At 33.2% G+C, this 23,076-nt stretch overlaps 2 long non-coding RNA genes across 3 annotated transcripts in view; one reads left to right on the forward strand and one right to left on the reverse strand.

The window, feature by feature from the left end:
- Positions 1-23,076, reverse strand: part of LOC102151569 — a 503,105-nt gene that overhangs the window by 288,186 nt on the left and 191,843 nt on the right. The window contains exon 5 of the long non-coding RNA XR_005356708.1: positions 6,311-6,425. This is a non-coding gene — a long non-coding RNA (uncharacterized LOC102151569). The remainder of the gene's footprint in view (positions 1-6,310; positions 6,426-23,076) is intronic.
- On the forward strand, positions 1,209-14,894 carry LOC111095139. 2 transcript variants are annotated; one of them, XR_005356706.1, is made up of 2 exons: positions 1,209-1,344; positions 14,543-14,894. It is a non-coding gene; the product is annotated as an uncharacterized LOC111095139 (long non-coding RNA). The 2 variants fall into 2 exon arrangements; XR_005356707.1 differs by lacking the exon at positions 14,543-14,894 and adding an exon at positions 3,861-4,237.

Raw genomic sequence — 23,076 nt, forward strand, 5'->3', positions numbered from 1 at the left:
AAATCTTTCCAAATAATTATGACTTGCTATATATTTTAAAGTAAACAGATTACAGTAACATTTCCCAGACCACTGGAAGTTATTGCCAAGTACTATTTTTTTAAAAAGTATTGTTATCTTGTTAAAAAATAGTATTTTTAATGTTAACTATTTTTATAGTAGGCTTTACTTCCCTCCCCTAACAATTAAAGATTAAAATCACTTTTTTTATTGGAAAAGGTTTTGAATTTGAAAAGTTTAGATATTACTTTCTATAACACTTCAAAGATTGTGGAAATGTGTTCATTTTTATTAGAACCTTCAATTTGTCCATGTCACAGATAAGACCTTTTGCCCCCATTATATTTTCAAAAAAATATATATTTTCAAAGAAGAAAATAGTAGCAATCTAGATGTTATTACTTCTGAGAGAAATTACAAGAATACCATGAAATATACATTAAGAAACTGAAAATCCACTAGTCATGTTTTGAAATTTTAAAAAATATTTTGTTCATTTTTCAAAAGTTTATCTCAGCAAGACTTATAATCTAATTAAGAGACTTTATTTCAGAAGCAATTTAATAAAAGATTACTATGCAATGATTAAAATTTGTGTGGTCACAAATTGTTGCATATTTATATATTAAGTCAGAGGTGTATAAAACTTAAGCAGCAAATGTCACTCTCTTACTAGCAATTTATTATCTAGAAATATATATAAAGATTTATTGAATTCTACAAACCTAAATATCATCTTTAAATTATGAAGCACAATGTTTGCTCTTTTAAAATAAGTAGTATTCCTAACACTGAATGTACTAATTTAGACAAACATAAAACTTGATGAGTTGATATGCCTTCAATGATCATGACTGTAACAGGTAACTTCATATGCACAATATCAACATTTGGAAGGATGCTCAGATATAATGTATAATCAATAAGAAAAGAAGTTTAGGTTATTAGAGGATTGTAGTATTAAGTTAGAAGACTGTGAATATACACTATATACGTGATATTGATACAGTTCAACATTGCTTTGTTCTTCCCATTAAATAGTTACTATTCAGTTTTAGTTCCCCCAAGACTGAGTAGATGAGAGGAGGAATGCAAGCTTTTTGGCATTGAATCCCAGGAAGCACAGTGAAAAAGTGAGGGAATGAGAGACGGAAGGGAAGAAATCCAATGAGGGGTGTGTTGAAGAACAGTTACCATGGAAACCAAGCCGCAGTGTACCCTCAGAGACGATGTAGAACACGCCACAGAATTGTGCCACCGAAGGGAGAACATGAGATATTTATCCATGAACTGCTATTCACTTCTACCTCCCCGGGCTTCCAACCTACCCAATGCCAAGGCTGGGTATGTTTCTTAGGTAAAAAAAATGCCTTTAGGTAGAAAGATTCCGGAAGACTTAGGAATGTTTAAAAATTGTCTGTAGGTGACTTGGTGGCTGGATACAGATTTGAGCAGGGAAATACCAGTGACAGCCCCAGTCATCATTTTCTTGGTACTATGGTCCATCTCAGCTGGGCAACCAGTAGCCCATCTTCTTTAAGGCCTCTACTTCCCTTATGATGTGATTCATATCCTCTTTTTCTCATTCCCCAGTGTACTCAAAGGGCTAAGAAAATTATTTAGGCATTCTAACATGCATTGTTTTTATCTGAGATTCTCTTGTTAATTCTAAGTGGTTTTATGCTCATGTTTAACTATTATTCACTACAAGGTATATAGCAAATGAGAAAATATGAGTGTACGTATTAATATAAGAGTGTCAAAGTCAGAAATAATCATCTCTATCTTACCTAAACTTCCCTAGCCAATCCTTGGGAATCTTTCTGCAAACACACAGTCACTGTGTTGGAATCTACCTTCAAGAACTTATTCTTTTACCTGCCTTAGCCCAGATCCTTCATTTTATCCACATGTATCTGTCAACCAATACCCAGGTCTTCAGCATGTAACTGGTGTGAAGGTTGATCATTAGTATTGGTACTCTGGTATTTCAGAGTACTGTCCTCTACTTACTGGTTCCTATCAGACTTCTCTACCTCTTGGAATTCAGACTTTTATCGTCTTGACCACAACTGTCACTGTGACTTTCATCTCTCACTTATCTACCTGGACTTTTAGCCTCCTGATTCTCCCTAACCTTGGTAATTATATGATCCTCAACTCTTACTTTGCCTATCTAGTATCCATTTTCTGAAAAGTATTCCAACACATTGGCTAGTGCTGATTTCCACGTCTTAATCATGGCCTCATTTGCAGCCATGGAACTATTATCTTTTAATTCAATCAACAAGTATTTGTTGAGTACTTATTATGTACCATACTGGTGATGGAGTTGAGGAGCAACAGTGAATAACAGACCAACTGCTAGCTCTCTCAATATCACAGGACGAATGGCCAGAGCAAATACCCTGTTAAAACATGTTTACAACAAACACCTAGCTTGAATCATAGCTTTGGTTAAAACTATTTCCTGAAGCAAATGGTGGGTATTTGTCATTTCTAATAGCTGAGTAATATTCCATTGTATACATAAACCACATCTTCTTTATCCATTCATCTTTCGTTGGACACCGAGGCTCCTTCCACAGTTTGGCTATCGTGGCCATTGCTGCTATAAACATCGGGGTGCAGGTGTCCCGGCGTTTCATTGCATTTGTATCTTTGGGGTAAATCCCCAACAGTGCAATTGCTGGGTCGTAGGGCAGGTATATTTTTAACTGTTTGAGGAACTTCCACACAGTTTTCCAGAGTATTATGCTGAGTGAAGTAAGCCAGTCGGAGAAGGACAAACATTATATGTTCTCATTCATTTGGGGAATATAAATAATAGTGAAAGGGAATATAAGGGAAGGGGGAAGAAATGTGTGGGAAATATCAGAAAGGGAGACAGAACGTAAAGACTGCTAACTCTGGGAAATGAACTAGGGGTGGTGGAAGGGGAGGAGGGCGGGGGGTGGGAGTGAATGGGTGACAGGCACTGGGGGTTATTCTGTATGTTAGTAAATTGAACACCAATAAAAAATAAATTAAAAAAAAAACTATTTCCTGAGAACCACACAAAAAAAATGGCCACAACTAGGCAACAAATATACACCGCTTAACACTGGGTAAAACAATTAGAAAATAATATGCAAGACTTGAAATGCAAGCTTTCTGTACCTAGAGTCTAAAAATATTTAATTTTCAGATTATTCCAAAAGCAGCTTTTCCAAACATCTTTTTGAAGCAAACAAAAAGAAAAATATTCGACCTATATGTGATCAACAACTTTTTAAAACCATGATTAAATGCCTTACATTGTGTCCAGCTGTTTTTTAAGTCAGAAATGGGGTGATTTATTTGTTCATCCATTTGCTCATTCAAAATGTATATTTTGAATGTCTGTTACATATCAGAACAGAATATAGATCCTTCCAAGTACAAGGATCCAGATTAAATAAGTAAGCAAATAATGTGTAATGATATATATGAAGTAACCTGTGTGCACTGATACAGAAAAAAGGGTTGGGGTAGAGGGAAGTTATTTAGATAAAATGAACAGAGAATGCCTCCCTGAATCATTGAACATCAAGAGTGAGACTTTTTTAGCTACTCAAAATTCAAACATAAGTATAGTGTGTGTGAAATATTCTCATATGCCTTAATACCAATTATAATACATCTGCCCTTTATTTCTCACTGTCTCTCACAAAATTCACCTTTGTTCAGAAAATGTGACTAAAATTCTCAAAGTTAAAAACAAGAGAAAGTTTGAATGGGTGTGAAACCAGGACTTAGAATATAATCGCTCTTTCAACATTAATTATACTGTACATTTTGAGAAGCTATAATCAGGAATTGAAAGCTGCTTTTTGTCTTAGGTTCAAAATCATGAAGCAACAATTTCACACAGTGAATGCATCTTTGTAAGAAATTCTGAAACAGAAAACAATGACCTGGTAACGATTTCCTACAGGAAAATTAGTCCAGACAAGAACTACTGCCTATCTTCTCTTTTTGGGTTTATTTTGTTGATACTTTTCTGGGGGGCATGGCAGGTTAGAGGACACATAGAGGAAAGTGCAATAATAGAAGTATTCAGCATAAATAAATTTTAAAGGAACTTTCAAGAAATCAAATATGGCAGTTTTACACAATGGACTTAAAGTGGAAGAACAAACAAGAATTGTTGGCCAAGACAATTTCAAAAAAATCATTGTTTTTATCCACTAAATAATAAACAATCAATTACTATCTTTCTGTAAGCCTTATTTATAGAAATAAGTGCAGATGTTGTTATTGCTTGGTATCAACATAGTATAATGGGTTTTTTTCAGTAATTCTTTTCAAGTATCATTTGGTTTCCTTTCCCTACTTCCTGGTGCTTAGTGGAAACACAGACACAAAATTCAAAGATGTTATCTTTTTCATGTTTATTTCACAGCATTCAACAAAAATATTTGATTCACAATAGAAGCTCAGTAATGAATAAATAATTGAATGAATGAATGAATGAGAATATTAAAATGTCGATCATTTAAAAAAATAATGTTGAGCACCTACTATGGGATCAACTAGCAAATATTTAACTGTAGTGACACAAATTAAGATGAAATTATCACAGAAAATTAAGTCCATAGTAAATAATTATATTTCACTTAAACAAGCTGTACAGAATAGTATGCTTTTCCAACAAATGACTATTACTATTGTGTTACTTTAAGAAAATCTTCACTAACCCAATATTTCAGACAGATGTTAGTTTCAGGAAACTTCCTTTTGTTTTTCAGTATGCATTCAAAAACTAGCAAACTTAGGTAGTGTCACTGATATGATCCTCTAGTTTATTCCCAATTCTAGTAATATCTTAAATGAACAGAGATTTTATTTCTTATTCAAGGAAATAATACTTTACAAATCTTTTACCAAGAACAAATAATTCTGGTTAATTCATTCCCCTGTTTCTTTTTATTTTTTTTTATTTTTTTATTTTTTGGAAAGCCAATGGTTCTAATTGCATAACTATAAAATAAGGATCTCACTTTGCTACAAAGCCCCCATAGTGACTCTGGAAATAATCCTAAACAAAAGAGTGCAAAATGTGATGAAAAGTGGCAGCCTACTGGTAGAGAAAACATCATTTTGATGCTCAGATGGCTTTCATGTACACATACACATGTGTATACTACATACCCTGATTATTAAGAATCTTTGTTTTTAAAAAATATACATTACTAAAGTTACATATTTTAAAGCCAAGCTTTTCCTTAAATTTATAAGCCTAACTTACAAACTCATGATTGTCTAGCAGATTTTAGTGATCCATTTTAAGGAGGTATTCAATTAATATGTGTTCCTATTTACAAACTTAACCTCATTAGTCACCTAAACTGAACTCATAAACATACATTATTATACCTTAAGTACTTTAGTTCTCTGCCTGAATAAATTTTTAATAATAAATTTTCTCAGGTTTATAAGGAATTCTTTAAATTACTATAGAGTTAACCTTATATTCTCCTAAATTTTCTGATACTATTTATAATTGGTAAGATTTCAATGTGAAGTCACAACCTTAAATCAATTATTCAATGGTACATTTTAAATTGGATGTGCAAGACTGACTTGCTAGTCTAAAAGGCCAAAATCTCTTAAATATTTCAAGTAACTAAAGTACCAAATATGCTCATATTTCTCAACACTCAAAAAGCTTTCAATACTATAGGTCTTATTTTCTTGAAAATTTCTCTATTTAACTGTAAGTCTTTCCATGGTTAGAAGATGCAATATTAGGTTGGACAGTGGCCCCCAAAGATGTCAATATCCCAATCTCTGGACCTGATAAATATCACACATTTCCTACGTGGAAAAGTGACTTTGCGGGTGTAATTAAATTAAGGCTCTGAGATAGGGAGATTATCCTGGACAATTCAGGTAGACCCACTGTAATCACAAGGGTCATTATAAGAATAAAGTAGGAAAGTCAGAGAGGGAGCAGTGATTATGGACATAGTGGCTAAGAGAGACTAGATGACTAGATCTGAACATGGAAGAGGACCATGGAAGAATGCTGGCAGCTTCTAGAATCTGGAAAAGATAAGGAAACAGATTCTCTTCTAGACTTCCAAAAGGAATCCAATCCTGCCAGCACCTTGATTTTAGCCTAGTGAAACACATTTTTCACTTCTGACCTCTAGGACTGTAAAACAATACTTTTTAATTCTAAACAACCAAGTTTACGGAAATTTGTCACAGCATTAGTAGGAAACTCATACAGATGCTTACCCACTAGAGAAACATTTGTGCTATTTCAAACAATCTGAAGACTTACCTTCCTAATTGTTGACATTGCATCTTCCCCAGAGAGTTGGGCTACTTTGCTGATTTCCTTCCTTTTATGAAAATGATGACACATACTGAATCCTTCTTATAGTTCATAAATGGACCTAAGTTATTAAAAAAAGGGGGGGGGGAAGAGGTTATTTACCTCATATTCCTTAGAGTCATCACACAATGAAGTTAACCTACATATCCATACAGGTTTATAAAATCTACCAAGTTGCTGCATCAGCTGATTTTATATTGTGTTATTTCATTCATATTTAAATATCTACCACTCTAAATGTAAAGACTTTCAAATTTTATGTAATGTTATGGGTTTTTTTTTATTACCTATCTGATCAAACAACAAAATCTACAAATGATAAAATAACATCTAGTTAAATCATTCATGATTTTATCTGATTCTATGCCCACAGAATAATAAAACGTGGAGAAAGGGGCAGTACTAGGAGTTACTGAATACTTTATACTCAAAAGATATTCTGTTGAACATTTGGGCTGTTTTCAGCTTTTGGCTACTGTTGATTGAATTACTATAAATATTTGTCTACAAGCATTTGTGTAGACATAGGTTTTTGTTATTAACACCTAGGAGAAAAATTTTAGGATCACATGGTAAGAGTATGTTTAATTTTATAAGAAAAAACTGCAAACTTTTCCAAAGTCACTGTATAATTTTAACTTAACTTTATCCACTCTAGTAGACACATAATAGTATTTCATTGTGGATTTAATTTGCATCTCTCTGTTGAGTCTGATGTTAAGCATCCCTTCATATGCTTGACAATATGTGCCTTCATTAATTGTCCTTTTTAATCTTTTGCTCATTTTTAGTCAGGAGTTGTAAGAGCTTTTTGTATATTCTGGATATAAGTCTTTTGCCAGATATATATACCGCAAATATTTTCTCTGTGATTGCCTTTCCATTTTCTCAATGGTAACTTTTGAAGAGCAAGGGTTTTTAATTTTATGAAGTTCAACTTTTGAATGATTTTCTTAATAGTATTTTTTTTCCATCCTAGGAAATCTTTGGGTCATACAGGTTACAAAGATTTTCTTCTTTATTCTAGATGTTTTCTAGTTTCTTCTAGATGTTTATCTTTCTGTCCATTTCGAGCTAATTTTTGTAAGCAATATTAGGTAAGGGTCAAAGTCAAGGCCTATATGTGGTATAAGTTACCTGGAGAATATTTTTGTCACAACTCATAAATTGTACAATAGAAATCAATGCAATTTAATATAAATTATCCCTCAACAAAGTTGTTTCAAAAAATATCTTAAAGTATCTAGCAAATATTGGGAGCTGCGAGTAAAATAAAGATCAATAAAAGAACAAAAATTTCTTAAAGAAATCTTAACAATATTGTATTACATATTTGAAAGCTGCTAAGAGAGTAGATATTAAAGGTTCTCATCACAAGAAAAAAATTTTGAACTACATATGTTGGTGGATGTTAACTAAACTTATTGTGGTAACCATTTCACAAATGTACATATATCATATCATAATATACATCTAAAACTAACACAACAAAACATGTCAATTATATCTCAATAAAAAAGAAAAATACAATAGTAAAAAATAGAAATGTACACACACACAAAAAAAATCAACATGCACATTTGTCAAAAGACATACTGGCCTAAACTCCAAAGTATTTTGGTTAATTGGTATTTTTCTTATGGAATATATTGCATAAAGTAAGTAATACAGAAGAACCATAATTGATTTTTTATTATCTACTTTGTAATTTATGCATTCTAATTTTTATTTTACTCATCATCCACCACATTTCTACATCATCTCCCAACTGTCAATCAGTTATACATCTTAGGGAATAATAGCATACCGTTAGCATAAGTAAAACATTAATAAAATATGCATTCCAGTGCCTCAATAATATATTTGGGAATTATTTGCTAATCTTTTATTATTACATATAACTGGGAATTTATTTTCCCTGACTACAGTCAACTCTTAAACACCTCAGGATGTTAGGAGCATCAATCGCAACAAAGTAAAAAATCCATGTATAAATTTTGACTCCCCCAAAACTTAACTACTAATAGCCTACTGTTGACCAAAAGCTGTATTGATAACATAAATAGTCAATTAACACATATTTGTATGTTGTATACATTATATAGTATATTCTTACAATAAAGTAAGCCAAAGAAGAGAAAATGTTATTAAGGAAAACATAAGGAAGAAAAAATGCATTTATAGTACTATATTTATTTTTTTAAATACTCATATATAAATGGACTTGCTCAGCTCAAACCCATGTTATTCCAAGGTCAATCATAATGTTATATTCTCCATCTTATTAATACTATTATATTTTAGTAATGAACAATGGCTATACATTTCAGTTTTTATGTCTCATTTGGATATATTATATTATCTAATCATTTCCCATCATTTTGAAATACATTAAAATACAGAAAGCTATAAAAGACAATATAAAAAGTATTTCTCTGGTTCCTACCAAAAAAGAACAAACTATTGTTCAATAAATATTTAAAAAATAATTTAAAAAATAATAATAATAAAAAATTATTGTTCAATAATTTGTTCAATAAATTGTTCCACCATTTATTTCATCCATGCTTCAGATAAAATAAGTAAACTTTCACATAAGTTTACTTATTTCACATTATTACTTATTTCACATTATTCCAGGATAATTTTCTTCTCTCTCACCTACCACAGAAGAAATCATTATTATGTAACTGGTGTTAATCCAGCCTATCCATGTTTTCAGAGAGAGAGAGAAAGGTAACACACACACACAGACAATTCACTCACTCATTCAAGAGTTGTGGTAATATTTTGTGCGTATTTTTTAACTTCTGTAAATAGGATCCTACTCTATATGACACAAAGTCACTTTTTTCACTTAAAACATTTTATAGAATTACTAAAGTTGTTAAAGGTAGAGCTAGCTCATTTATTTTTAACTGTTATATAATAGTCCATTGTGTGAATATATCATAATTTATTTTTCCATTTCACCACTAATGGACATATATACTGCTATTATAAAATAACATTGAAATGAGCAACTTTTATACTTCTTGTGCACATACATGGGAAGAATTTTCTTATAGATAGCACTAATAGTGACTTTCCACAATGATGGCAATGCCTTGTGCTATGGCTACAGAGCACTGGAAATGTGTCTGATGTGACTAGGGAACTGAATTTTTCACTTTATTTAATTCTAATTAATTTAAATGTAAATTTACATAGCTACATGTGACTTAAGGCATCTTATTGGACAATATAGGTCTAGTGCATAGACTCAGAAGTGGAATCACTAGGCCCTATGGTATATCCATTTACAAAAATTTGCTTTTTGCCCTCTAAAGTGATTACACCAATTTACACTTCTATCAACAGGGTTATTACTTCCCCACATCCTGGTCAATATTTGTACTTAGACATTTCCTTTTATGCCAATCTAAAAAATTAAAAGTTATATCTCATTTTTGCTTTAATTTACATTAACCCAATTAATAGTGTAGATGGAAATGTCGCATAATTTTTATTGACCATTTGGGTTTTTTCCTCTCTGAATTGTCTGCATATCTGCATCCTTTCTCCAATAGGTAATATAGGTAATATTTTTTTTCCTTATTAATCTGTAAAAGCCTTTCTAATTCTTATTCATTCCTATTCCCTCCTTGACAACTCTGTCCAAAGAAATCTCATGGACTTAAAGAAATTTTCATCACTCTTGAACCACTTTTTATTCAGCATAGAACTGAGTATATACTAATGCTGACAAGTATCCCAATCTCACAGAACATCCAACATGAAGATTTGGCACCTTATCTTCCAATGTGGAATATACAGTATCTGTTCTGTTCTTGGTCGTGGGGTCTCAGAGAACTAACGAAACAGAAAAAGTTCCAATTTTATATATTATTTGCATTTCCATGGACATTTGACATTTACACTTCCATGGACATGCTCTTTAGATCTGCTTTCAGATGAGTGTATTTATAGGATATTTCTCAGAAATGCTGGATAAATTTGGGAATTCAACATATTAATAAGCAAAACTTCATAGATCTATAAATAAGAAATACATAAATAAAAATATATACAATGACATTTTGAATAATATCATTGCACTTAATCTATTTGATATCACAATCTCACTGGGATGGTCTTTTGGCCTCATAAAGAACAACGACAACAGCATGCACAAATTCTTATCTTCAGAAATATAATGCAAACCAAACTGCAGGAGCAACAATATGCTCCTTTACAATCAGTTACACAGAGAAATGTGTATCAGAGCAGTAACTTCAACAACCATATGTTACATTATGGGAAATTTTATTATTCAGAAATACATTTTCCATTTTGGGGGGAGGAAGTCACAATAGGAATTTCAATTTATAGCCACTGAAGATCACTCCTATATGGAATCAATGTCCAAAAAAGTGAAGTAATGACTGAGAATATGTAGGAGATAAGATAGGCAGGCCTATAGCAATTGGGGAAGGAATTCAATTTTTCCAACAAATCTTTGGGAGACAAAGCTGAATAAAATGTAGTGCTCTTCAGTAGTGACTGAGGATAAGGCCTGAGCTCATGGGACTGGCACAGGCACAATCAGGACTATCAAACTATGGATGCCAGGGGAAATTTCTCAAAAACAAGTTATCCAAAACATTTTCTAACCTCAAGATCCAGGGCTTTCTGGATCTCTGTGGACATGAGAGTCTAGAGAATGGGATCTAACAGGCAGGATATAGGAGGTAGAAAGCAAAGGTTCTGCTTTATCAAATTAGACAGGTATTTTATTTAATTTTATTATTTTTGACAGGTATTTTAAACTTCAAATGAAGTATCAAAGATGTTTTAAGCCCCTAGATGTATTTTTTTAATTTCAAGTAGCAAGTGAATTTATGAAATGTTCTTTGAATTTAGAGAAAAGAGAAATTCCACAAACTTTTTAGCTTTGGGAATTTTTTTTTAAAATCCATTCCTTTTGACTAGTGTGCAAAACTGATTTATTATATTCAGGTGAAAATACATTAAGCCCCTCCCATCCAGAGTCACCAAAACATTATTTTTTTTTTCAATTATCTCCATTACTTAAATACAAATTTTTCTAGCTTGGTGCCCTTCCAAAAAATGCCAAAGGACTTGCTTTTCTGGTCTTGTCCAAGGATTTTGTAATTGAGTCTCCTGGTATCAAACCCACCCATCCACCTCCTCCCAACCCCCCCCACCCCAACGCCTCACCATTGTAAATATCAGCAACCCTGCAGCTGACTAAAAATTACCAAACATCAATTTGTGGCCAACTGCCTACTTAGCGGACAGCATCCCAAGTGATGGGGAAAAAAAAGAAACATTATATTTAGTTGATTCAATAGTATCAACTCCTTGCTCACAATAAATCAATTCTATAATTTCCTTCTCATCCTCTAAATAGTTCTATGCTCTCCTGATTCTACAAGATACTTTCATAAAATATTTTTAAACCCCATTTAAGTTTCTTTGCCATCACATAAAGATGAAATGGAAAGAGTAAAACTTCTCAGCTTCTAGACAAACCCAACCACTACCACTACGTTGTTATCTTTAATAAGATATGCATTTTAAATCATTCTGTTTTTCCTTCCAAATTCCCCTCATCTGGGACAACTATTATTGACAATTTATTTTATATCCTTCTTGATATTTCAGTATATTTAAATATTTTAAACCTATGTAATCATATTACACATAACTCTTCTGTGACTTTTTTTACTCAATATACATCAGGCAGTTTTTCAATTCAGGACATCTAAATAGGTTTAGCATATTTGTTCAGCAGTTGCATATTTCACTTCTTTTCCTAACAGCCACTTAAAGCTGTATCTAGGAGGGTATAAGAAAAGAAAAAAAAATAATAAATAAATGGGAGCACCTGGGTGGCTCAGGTGGTTAAGTGTCTGCCTTTGGCTCAGGTCATGATCCCAGGGTCCTGGGATCAAGCCCCCCCACCCAGCTCCCTGCTCAGCGGAGACTCTGCTTCTCCCTCTGTCCCTTCCTCTGGTTGTGCACTCGCTCTCTCTTGCTCTCTCTCTGTCTCTCAAATAAATAAAATATTTAAAAAAATAGAAAAGAAAAAATGTTCACAGGCCCTAATCTGCATAAAAATTATACATGCATGCAGGTAATAAAAAGCATATATATGTACACTCTGCTGCTGTCAGCTAACAATGTAGTATTTCAGGTGGACACTCAGGATCTACAGAATGCCCAAAGGATATACATTACTAAATAGAGAGATGAAGTGCTGAACTGGATATGGCCTTCCTCTTATTCAAAGGATGCAATGTTTTGTCTGCCAAGAATCTGACATTTTGCTTAAGGGTAAAATGAGAAAATATTTAAGTAGGTTAAAGGAAAGCAAAGAAACTTGAGTAATAGCAAAATACCAGCAAGAGGACCACACAAATTAGTCCTAGGCCTCTAGGCAAAGGTCAGAGATTATAGAATAGGCCCATCAGAAATCATGGTTTTAAAAAACACAGACAGAAGTACAACACACAAAGGAAGCTTTTAGTCCAGGACTACTCACAAACTGTTTGTAGAAGAGATTGACAAAAAATTATCAGGTGGGAAAAATATCTGAGCAGATGATAGATCCTTTTGTGGCTGCCTCTAATGCCGAAGTACAGGCATATCAATAATTCAGCCTCTCACGCTGTCTAAAAACGTAAAGCAGAGTTGGTACAATTTAGTAAATGCCATCCATCCACAAAGCCCATACCAAGCCAATTTCCAACAGCCAATATTTTCCATCTTATTTTCTCTATAATATTTAGCTTTTTGCTTTAATTACACTTGATATTTGTAAAGAGAAAGCTGGCGTTGTAATAATTGGATAGCTTTTTTATCTATGTTGGCAGAAACAGAACTTTCTCTTATATTTGAAGAGCAATACAAAAGCAAAACTTCCTTTTCTCACCAACTCAATGCCAAAACTATCCTCTGAGTCACACCGTTTCTTTAAATCATGTTGTTCTGAAAGTTGAGATGTGTTATCTTAAACCTGCTGCCAGGATCCTCCTGTTCCTCAGTACCAAAAAACTCCCAGTGTCAGTTCATGCTTCTCCAAGACATTCTCTTTTTCTCCTTTCTTTTCTCCTCTACTTCCTTCTGATAGGCCCACTTTTTTCTTTCCTTCCTTCTATCCTTCTCTTCCTCCTCTCTCTCTTTCTGTCTCTCTCCCTTTATCTCTCTCATTCTTGATCCAAGACAGCAAAGGAAACACAACCTTTTAAAATTATAGATCCAAAATTATAGAACCAAAAGAAATACTGCAAAGTAATTCTCCTCCTACCCATTTTTTTTTCTGGAAAATAATTCTAGACTGACTCAGTGCAATTGTTTTAGCTTTAAGGGAAAAAATTAATCTCCTAAAAGGAAAAAAAAATGTTTGTGTTGAATTAAAATTTAAATATTTATAAAAGATTTTCAACTGGACATGAAGTTTTATTTATTTATTTATTTATTTATTTATTTATTTATAGTTTTATTTATTAATACTAATCAAATAGAAATGTATATTCTTAAATTTTCGCATCATTAAGTACTTAAAATTGCATTGTGAAATCTTGGAAAGGTACACTGTTTGATACATACTAAAGGCATAATGAGTTGACTGGACAGTATTCAAATATGTATCTGTTAAGGGTTGTTACAAAGCAGGTTTCCTAAGTTCTCATTATCTTAAGTTATTCTTAGCATTTTTCAAGTACCAGCAACAATCCTTAAATTTTTAAAATTCATTTTGCAAGCAAAATAGATAATGCTACCAGTACACAGCTACCAAACTTTCCATTTATGTACTCAAAATACCTGTTTTGAAAGGACAATTACCTGTTTTCAGTCACAACTTAGGTGTAAATCTCTAAAATTTTAGCTGACAGGTTTTACTATGTAATAAAACATGTCAAATTCAAACTGACAAGTGGATTTCATTTTTGGAGGGCTTTTCCTCACACCTTTTTCCATTAGAATACAAGTACTACTTAGCCATATGATTTTCTGCAAAACTTAACCAAAAATGTAAAACATAATGCATGTCTCAACATCTTCGCACTTACATGGAAGGCTCTGGGGGGAGGGGAAGCCTTGCTAAATTCAGAAAAGTGTACTGTCTGTAAATGAAGAGGCTGCCAGCTTTCATCTGTTGTCTTTCTTTAGGTGCTTGAATGGCTGCCTTCTAAACCTCCACTGAGGCCAGCTACCCCATGTCTGGTTGCATCTCTGAAATTCTTCAATTACTCAGTTTGCGGGTTTAGAATATCGCATTGTCCAGCCACACTTATTCAAAACATCTGATCTGGACACAGAGAGATGTCAGCCGGTGGTCTTAACCACTGAGTTTGCAGCTTGTCTTTTAATGGAGATCTAGAGAGATGTAGAGTGCAATCATCCCATTAAGTATGCGCATGGACCATTTGTTTAATCAAACTGGAAATCATAAGATAATGAATTATGTTAATTTGTTTTAAGTCACAATTGATACTGGAAATAAATACTAAATGGCAAGTTATATAAACAGTAAAGTGTTCTTATTGTGGATATTTGCTCCAGTTTGGTGAGTGGTGAGACAGTAAGATAAAGTTCACTGAAAATGTGTATGTGTGTGTGTGTGTGTAAAATTAATCTATTCCATCACTCCAGTCATTAGCATAGGTATTAAACAATAAGAATTAGTACTCTTACAACAAAACTTCTTAATTTTGTGCCATAATTCTTAGATAAAAAGAAAAAGGGATAAGCCTATATTTGCATACAAACTTTTAATTATTTAAAATTTTAACCTAACAATAGATATTTACAGTCTTAACTGTTCATACGATTGCCTCAACATTAAATAGAAAATGATATTTATTTATTACCAAATGTCTTATAACAAAAGAAAAGCTTTGCTGTTATTAAAAGTGGACCACTAGTGCCCCCTTCTGATACAAAAAATGAAGAACAATTTTTCCCTTAGACTTGAAAAGACACTCTATGCTAATCCTCTAAACAGCTGTTTCAAGTCAGATTTATGCCAATTCTTTTCTGATTTAATAATAAATCCCTCATTTATCTCCTAAAATGTTGAATATTCTGATGTTTTACTATTGTGAGTTATCTTCCTAGGAAACATTACAAAGTCAGGGAATCCTGTTAATTCTTCAACATAATCAAACGCCTCTATGCAAATTGAGCTTTAAAATTAATTCTGAAAAAAAATCTTTTAAAAAATATTTGATGTTTTATCCTCATTGGTTTTATATTTGATCGTGTGAAAGCTAATAAACCTGAATCTATACCTGCCTTAATCACATTAAATGTCATGTTACCTCGCTTTTCACCAAATTCAAGCTGATACTCACAGACACACTCATTCATTACATTCCTCTCTGACATACCATAAAGGGCAAAAGGCAGCATGATAGATTAAAAAGATATTGTGGTACAATATTAATTACAGTATCAGCACCTCTTTCTAGCTCAGACTGCATATAAATGTCTATTTTCATTTTTACATTCAGAATATACTTTGAGGGAGAATGGATTTATTGAATAGACATAGTAAATGGCAACTCTGGTCGGATATTCTAATGACACCAAGTATGAGCATACTAAAAAATTTGGAATCTTTGTCTTTAACCCAATTTAGTGTTTGTGCAATTATTTTTAGATTATGAGATTGGGAGATAATATACAAATCATAATGTGACTAGATACAGTAAAACAGAAACATTTAAAAATTCTTCTTCGTGAAACTAAAATTCCAAACATCATTTTTTAAGGATTTGTTCTAAAAGGATAACAAAATAATATTTCTAACATGTGAAATATTAAAATAAATCATACTGTATTCTTAAATACAAATAGTTTTCTGCATGTTGGGCATATTGCAGTAAACTAGTACAAACTTCCATTAGTTAAAATAGCCCACAAAATAACAGTAACTTGTAATACCATTTAACTGTGTCAAAATAAAAATATTCAATATTTATAATCAATTTTATCAAAATATGAATTTATATTCAAGGTCAACCTCAGATAAAATTATCTCAAGCAAAAACATCATGCTGAAACTTTAAGGGACTTGCTAAATAAATATTCCAGTTACCTGACTTGACACAAATCATATGTTACTCCTCAAGTAACCTTATTTCATGAGGTTATTACCCATGTCTCATTTCATAATAATTTTGCTTTCTGGAAAATATAAGGACTTTGTGGGGTTTTTTTCACTCCTTCCTACTGTCCACATTGCGGTGTGTTTCTTTTTCACTGACAGAGTTCAAGTTTCACACGTGGAAAATGACAACCACTTTGATTTGGTGATACAAAACATCTGAATCCATCAGGAATAACTGGGTCTAGGGACATGTTTTCAGTGCTGTGTCTCAAACTGAGAAGCCCGTCTCTGTGAAACTACGAAAGACCCAGGAAGTAGCATCAAGGGGATAATTTCTGAATGGTGTGTTTTTACTTATCAAATTAGTGACTCTCCTGTAGCTCATCCTTTTGGCCAGGAAGAACAGTAGGGTGAGGATTGCTGACTCTGCTAGTCATTCTCCTTCCCTGGGAATCTGACAGAAATCACTTATTGCTACTAAAAATCTGTGATGTGATCCAGATGTTTCCATTCCACTTTTTCCCTTCAGATCTTCAAAAATATACAAAGAAATCTCTCCATATTCAGAATAATAAATCAAATGAGAAAGCAATTTAAATTATAATCCTATTTTTAAGAAGCAATAATGATTGCATCCTATCACAGAAAAACTAAAATGTATTTGATTTCTAGCTTTAACTCTTTGACTGCATTTAATTATAGCCCTCATTTTATTATCACTACCAACAGCCATATGTGGGGCACCTTTGAATGCATTCTGACACTCGGAGGCCAATTCTCTCTGAATGCAAACTACACAAGTACAGCTGCAGAGTGCTGCTGCTGGTGTGCGGACACTGTAGACACGCAATTGTTGCTAAGTTGCATTGCATTAATGAATATCTACCTCAAAAAAACGGGCAGGCATGCAGGCTTTAAGGCAAATCTTACATTCTATTCAGAAATCTCAAAGTTGCTAAAGACAATTCAGAAGGAAGAGAATCCCTAATATTTTAGTCATAAATGAAACAGTAATATGTACGGTTAAAATGTTGCTATTATAATCAAAAGGACTCCCAAAGAGAGAGCAAATGTGATCCATGTACATGGGAGGAAAATCATCTTTACAGAGACTGAAACGTTCAGCCCTAAATTCCAATTCTTAATTCATATATACCAGTTATCCAAATGTTTAAAATATTTGGAAAAATAACTAAGCTTTCCCATTTATGTAAATATTTATAGAATTCGTACAAATCTCCACTCTCCTAGTTTTATGATGTCTTCTCCAAGCTATATTCTATCTAAACTTGGTGGATTTGTGTAGTAAATACGAAAATCATACAATGGTATCCAAACAGGAAAAAATTGAAAGAAAAATGTGCTTCAAAAAATTAGCAAATATAGCTGTTATACCTGTTAATGATGAATTCCAACTTTAAGTAAAGATTTTTCTCCACAGTAGATCGTGGGAGTTCATGATAACTATAGGTATGATCAAGGCTTATTTCAATGCTTTGAAATGTCAAATGAGTAATTTTATTCTCTTTTATTTTTAAACTATTTGCAGAGACAACACAAATTATATAATGTTACATTTATTTTAACCTACACTTCTTCCTTCATAAGGTTACTTGTCTAAACATTTCACTAACATTGTGCAATTTTAAACTGAGAAAAAGAACAAAGTTACAAGTGTGACAATTTATCAGGAATAGATTAAGTGACAGCTGTAACTAGAATCAGAATTAGTAGATTATTTTAATAGTTCCAGGAAGAGTATAATTTACAAAAGTACATTTGAATGATGTTAGGAAGATAGCATGAGAAATTATTTGCTTAGTACAAGATGATTTCTTTAAATTAAACTTTGATAATATTCTCTCCATTAGAATATTTTTTTAAGTATAGAGATGTGTCTTCTGATTGAACAATTCAATTCATCATTTGATTCATTGACATGAGGGAAAAGTGAGTATTTCCTAAAGATTTTACTCATGTCATAGAATCTCTTTGAAATTTATAATTTTTTAAAACTATCTTTTGATGGATTTATTGATTGCCCTTACCATAATTCTAAAGATACTGTATAAGCTTCCAAATGTTTTGATATATTAAATTGGCTGCATCTCATCTTTTTCATAACCTAATTTCTAACAAAGGATGTTGTGAAGCATAGATTCGTTATGTCCTCTTTATCAAATTTCCAAGATCTAGACATCTTTCCCTTTTTCCCTTCAAAAACTGCCTGAAATACTACTTCTCCAAGAAGTCTCAACTACTTAAGGGGCATTAATCCAAAATCTCCTTGAGTCTAATATCTCAACAGTCAATACTTATTCTACTACCAGAAATAAACAACCCACTTGACTTCAATATAAATTTATCTGTGATCCATGCTTTTTGTGAAACATCTTTCATTATTCCTACCAGTATGTTCTTTTGTAATTCTCTCCATGTGAATGTCATTTCTTTAGATTAAAAAGGAAGAAAATCTTTCATAGGAACTATTTAACCCCTGTACAGTTATGCATGATTCAGGCCCTTATTAAATGACAACAGAGATAAAAAAAAAACATTATTATTTTCATAAATGTTCCTGAAAAGGGATAACTTTGATTTGTGAATTAGACTGAATGCTAAGACAATGTTCAATTCCAAATTACATAATTTATACGCTTCTCTTTCTAAACATTCCTCGTTGGTAAGAATAATCTGTTAGCCACTTATTATCCCATTTGACTTTTACAAATCATAGGCATTGCAAGGCTAAATGTATTTTGCAGTCAGTTTCAATACTTAGGATGAGCAAAACCATGACTTACAAGGACTATAAAGAAATTGCATGACATCCTTACCCTCACAGCGATTGATTACACTCTTTGAAAGCAAAATAATTTTTTTAATTTTTTTATTTTATTTATTTATGATAGGCACACAGTGAGAGAGAGAGAGAGAGAGGCAGAGACATAGGCAGAGGGAGAAGCAGGCTCCATGCACCGGGAGCCCGACGTGGGATTCGATCCCAGGTCTCCAGGATCGCGCCCCGGGCCAAAAGCAGGCGCCAAACCGCTGCGACACCCAGGGATCCCCTGAAAGCAAAATAATTTTAATTAAAGCACAGTCTCTAAGTTATGCTCTCATAGAGTATAGGAGATTCCTATAGTATCTTTTAAATTAAAACCATGCTTCCTTGTAATGGTCTCCAGTATAAGCCAAGAAGCTGATTCATTAGGTAAGGTCTTCAGGGATGTGAATGGCTATCGTGCCATCACATACTGAGTTTCTCTGGGCCTTGCAACATACCGCCTTCCATCCATCCTCCTAGGTGGGAACCCAATTGCTTACCCAGACACTTAGACCACGGACAAGACCATTACAAGGAAACGAGTCAGGGTAGTTGTTTTCGGAATCATTATTATAAGTGAGGCAATTTATGATTTGAGGCTCCCTTTGCAATGTGACTCCTGCACGAAACACATACTCTTGAAATTGAACTTGACTGCCCTACAGATGTTGGTATTTCCCCCATGGAGAAAGAGATGGGGCTACTTCATTGACAACAGCAATTATTTTCCTCAGAAACATAACTTCTTGTCACAAGAGATCCTTAATCTCTACATCCTAGTTTCCCAATGGTGCTTTCTGGGGACCTAGGCTGCATGTGATAGTTAAAATCACAGCTGCCCTGTGGATTCCATGGGAGACCAAGGAGTTCAAAGCCATGGGCTGAACCTTAAGAGGGAAAAGACACAGAGGGGCAAAAGGATGCCAAAGAGAGCAAGCAGGCCACATGAAGGTAGAGGGTAACCAATTCCAAGGTTTTAAGGTCAGAACAAGAGTACAACATCCTCACTCAAGGCCAGCCATGGTGGTCTGTACAATGATACAGGCATATGTCTGAGAGAGGGTAGGTTCTGTTGAGACTAACATAAGAAACCAAATGTCCCGATAAAATTTAATTGATTAATTAATTAATTAAAACTATGCATTCAGTATTATATTTTCTAGGACAAAGGTAAAAGTTAGCTTTTCCATGAACTGATCCAGATGTGTTTTCCTCAGTAGAGTCAAAGAGAAAGAAAAGTGAGTGAGTTGCATAGATTTAGCAAGAGAGAAATAGAGAAATAGTAATTACTAGGTATGTAATAGGTATACCAAATGCTGAAAATGCAAACAAATATAAAGATTTGAGCTGTGTTACATTATTGACTTTAAGAAAGAATATTATTAGAAATATCCATATTTATGATACACTTCATTCAGTCTCCAGTTTGCTTCATGTTTTTTGGCTTGCTAAAGAAAGAGAAAGAAGTCCCATAGTGTCTGCATCAACCAACCAAATCCTTTCTAATCCTGAATTGGAGACTCATAACCTACCAAAGTGGTCTACTCAAAGAACTAAATAAATAACCATGCATAAATGTGATAAATGAGCAAAAAATAAATGAATAAAAGGAAAACTGGAGATCAACCTATAAACGAAGGCATGGTCAGAGAGGAATTTATAATTGAAAAATAAAATAAAACGTGACTTGAGAATACTTATGAATATAAATCTCCATGTGACCATTGAAGCTACAATTCTATAAATGCAAATACTCTGCACACAAAGGCAGTTATCAACAGAAATTAATATTTTACCACTATCATAGTTTCACCTGGAAAGAAAGTTCTTAACTGTATCCATATCTAAGCAGCATCTCCCTAAGTGAATTTTGAATACACTCAGAAACAACATCACACAACAATTAGCCAAGTTCTTGAAGGACATTCATTCCAAGTATATCAGGGCTGGCAAAGGAATGACTGCTTTTTAACTGCAGCTCATCTCCTTGAAATGAATTGTTTTCTTGAATCCTCTGTTGTAACTTGTACAGTTGGTAGCATGCAGTTGATTGTTCCCAGCATTTACATGGATGTGTATGTGCTTGTGAGTGGCCACTATGTGTGAAGTCTAAGGGGACTGCTCCATGTTAATGAGAAACCAAGTAATTCCTCTAGCAGCATCTGGCATAAGTGTGAATCACATAATTTAAAGCTGTCTTACATGCCTGGTCTCAAATTTTAGGTCTTCTTTCTTTAAAACCACTTTAATCACTATAATATTAAAAGGAGAAAAGTGTTTTCCTTTGTGTTTCAAGTAGCAATCATAGATTGGGAAAGCCACCATCCCGTGTGCTCTGACTGTACAGAATGAACAACGCAAGCTCATATTGCTGCTTTCAGGACATTTTGAAAAGGCAGATATCCCACAGCCAGGTGCGTCATAATCTGACAGGAAGCCTCTCGTGAGCCACAGGGCTGCAATCAGTAGGCAAAGTGATAGGTCACCCCAATTCACTCTACTGCTGAACTCTTGCAATATGAAAGTCCACCTCATCAGACTCTGAGCTCTTTATTTTTCATACCATTCTTTGTAAAGATTATAATGGAGATGCTTCAGCAAAACTTTAAGAATTTGCTACCCACAGTTCTCATGAAAAAAAGAATAATAATGTGAAGTCTGTGTCAAAGGTGCTTTTATTTGAATTAAATAAAAATAATCAACAGTATATTTTAATAATGTCACTAAGGTAAACCCATATCAAACCTTCATTTTAGCAATTCTGTGATTTTTCTTTTTTTTTCTGTGATTTTTCAAATCTGATTCATGCATAAAAAACATTTTCAGGAAAAAATTCACAATTAACTTAAAAAAATGATTTAAATTGTCTCCCTTCTTGTGCCCCAAATATGAACAGAAATGACCCATTTTTTAATCCCTTGTTTTTGGTTAAGATATTACAGAAATATTGGGCTAAGGATAGATTTTAAAAAGCAATAAGCTGGGTATTTCAAATGCCTCTAATGTATATTACTGTACATATCCATAACAAATTGATATGAAAACTTATAACATGCCTAAGAATCAGGAGCTCTCACTTAAAAGAGTACATTATTTTATGAGAATTATGGTGTGGTATCCAGACCCAGAGAACTTTGGAAAAAATATATCTAATCTCAAACAGCAAAAATAAACCCCCCAAAACTGGTAGCAATGTGATGTATGTGGATGACTTTAGTAAATCCTATTTTTGTAGATAATGAGTTACAGAATGAAATTTTATTTTCCTAGTTAAAATGGTAAAAAAAATTAAATGGAGCTTGAAATGATCAGAGACGATTACATTAAAATCTTTTGAGGCTGAAATTTTTATGACTCAAGTTTCTTCAAGAACTTAACCCCTGAAACACTCTATTTGCAAGTGTTACCAGCTTTACTCTTAAAACAAGTCTTAATGTAGTAAGGATGGCTTTGTAAAGGCATCTTCCTTGTTTACTGAAAAGAGGATAAGAACAGAAACATGAATTTTCCTCCTAATCAGGAATCCCCCTGAAAATAATAATTAGCTGCTGAGAGGCAATACTGTCTTAGCTGTCAACAGCTCTAAAATCAGAGATTCCAGTTTGATCATCTTAATATGACATGTGAAGTCCTCTTCAGGACCTAGAACGAGTATAACATAGATACAGCACTAATATAGATAGAGCACTAGTATAGAAAGCACCACGTCATTTTATTTTCCAGAAATAATCTCAGAATAAGGAAAAGTTAGAAACACTGGGAATT

This window comes from Canis lupus, chromosome 3, assembly GCF_011100685.1.
Source record: "Canis lupus familiaris isolate Mischka breed German Shepherd chromosome 3, alternate assembly UU_Cfam_GSD_1.0, whole genome shotgun sequence".
NCBI classification, from domain to species: domain Eukaryota; kingdom Metazoa; phylum Chordata; class Mammalia; order Carnivora; family Canidae; genus Canis; species Canis lupus.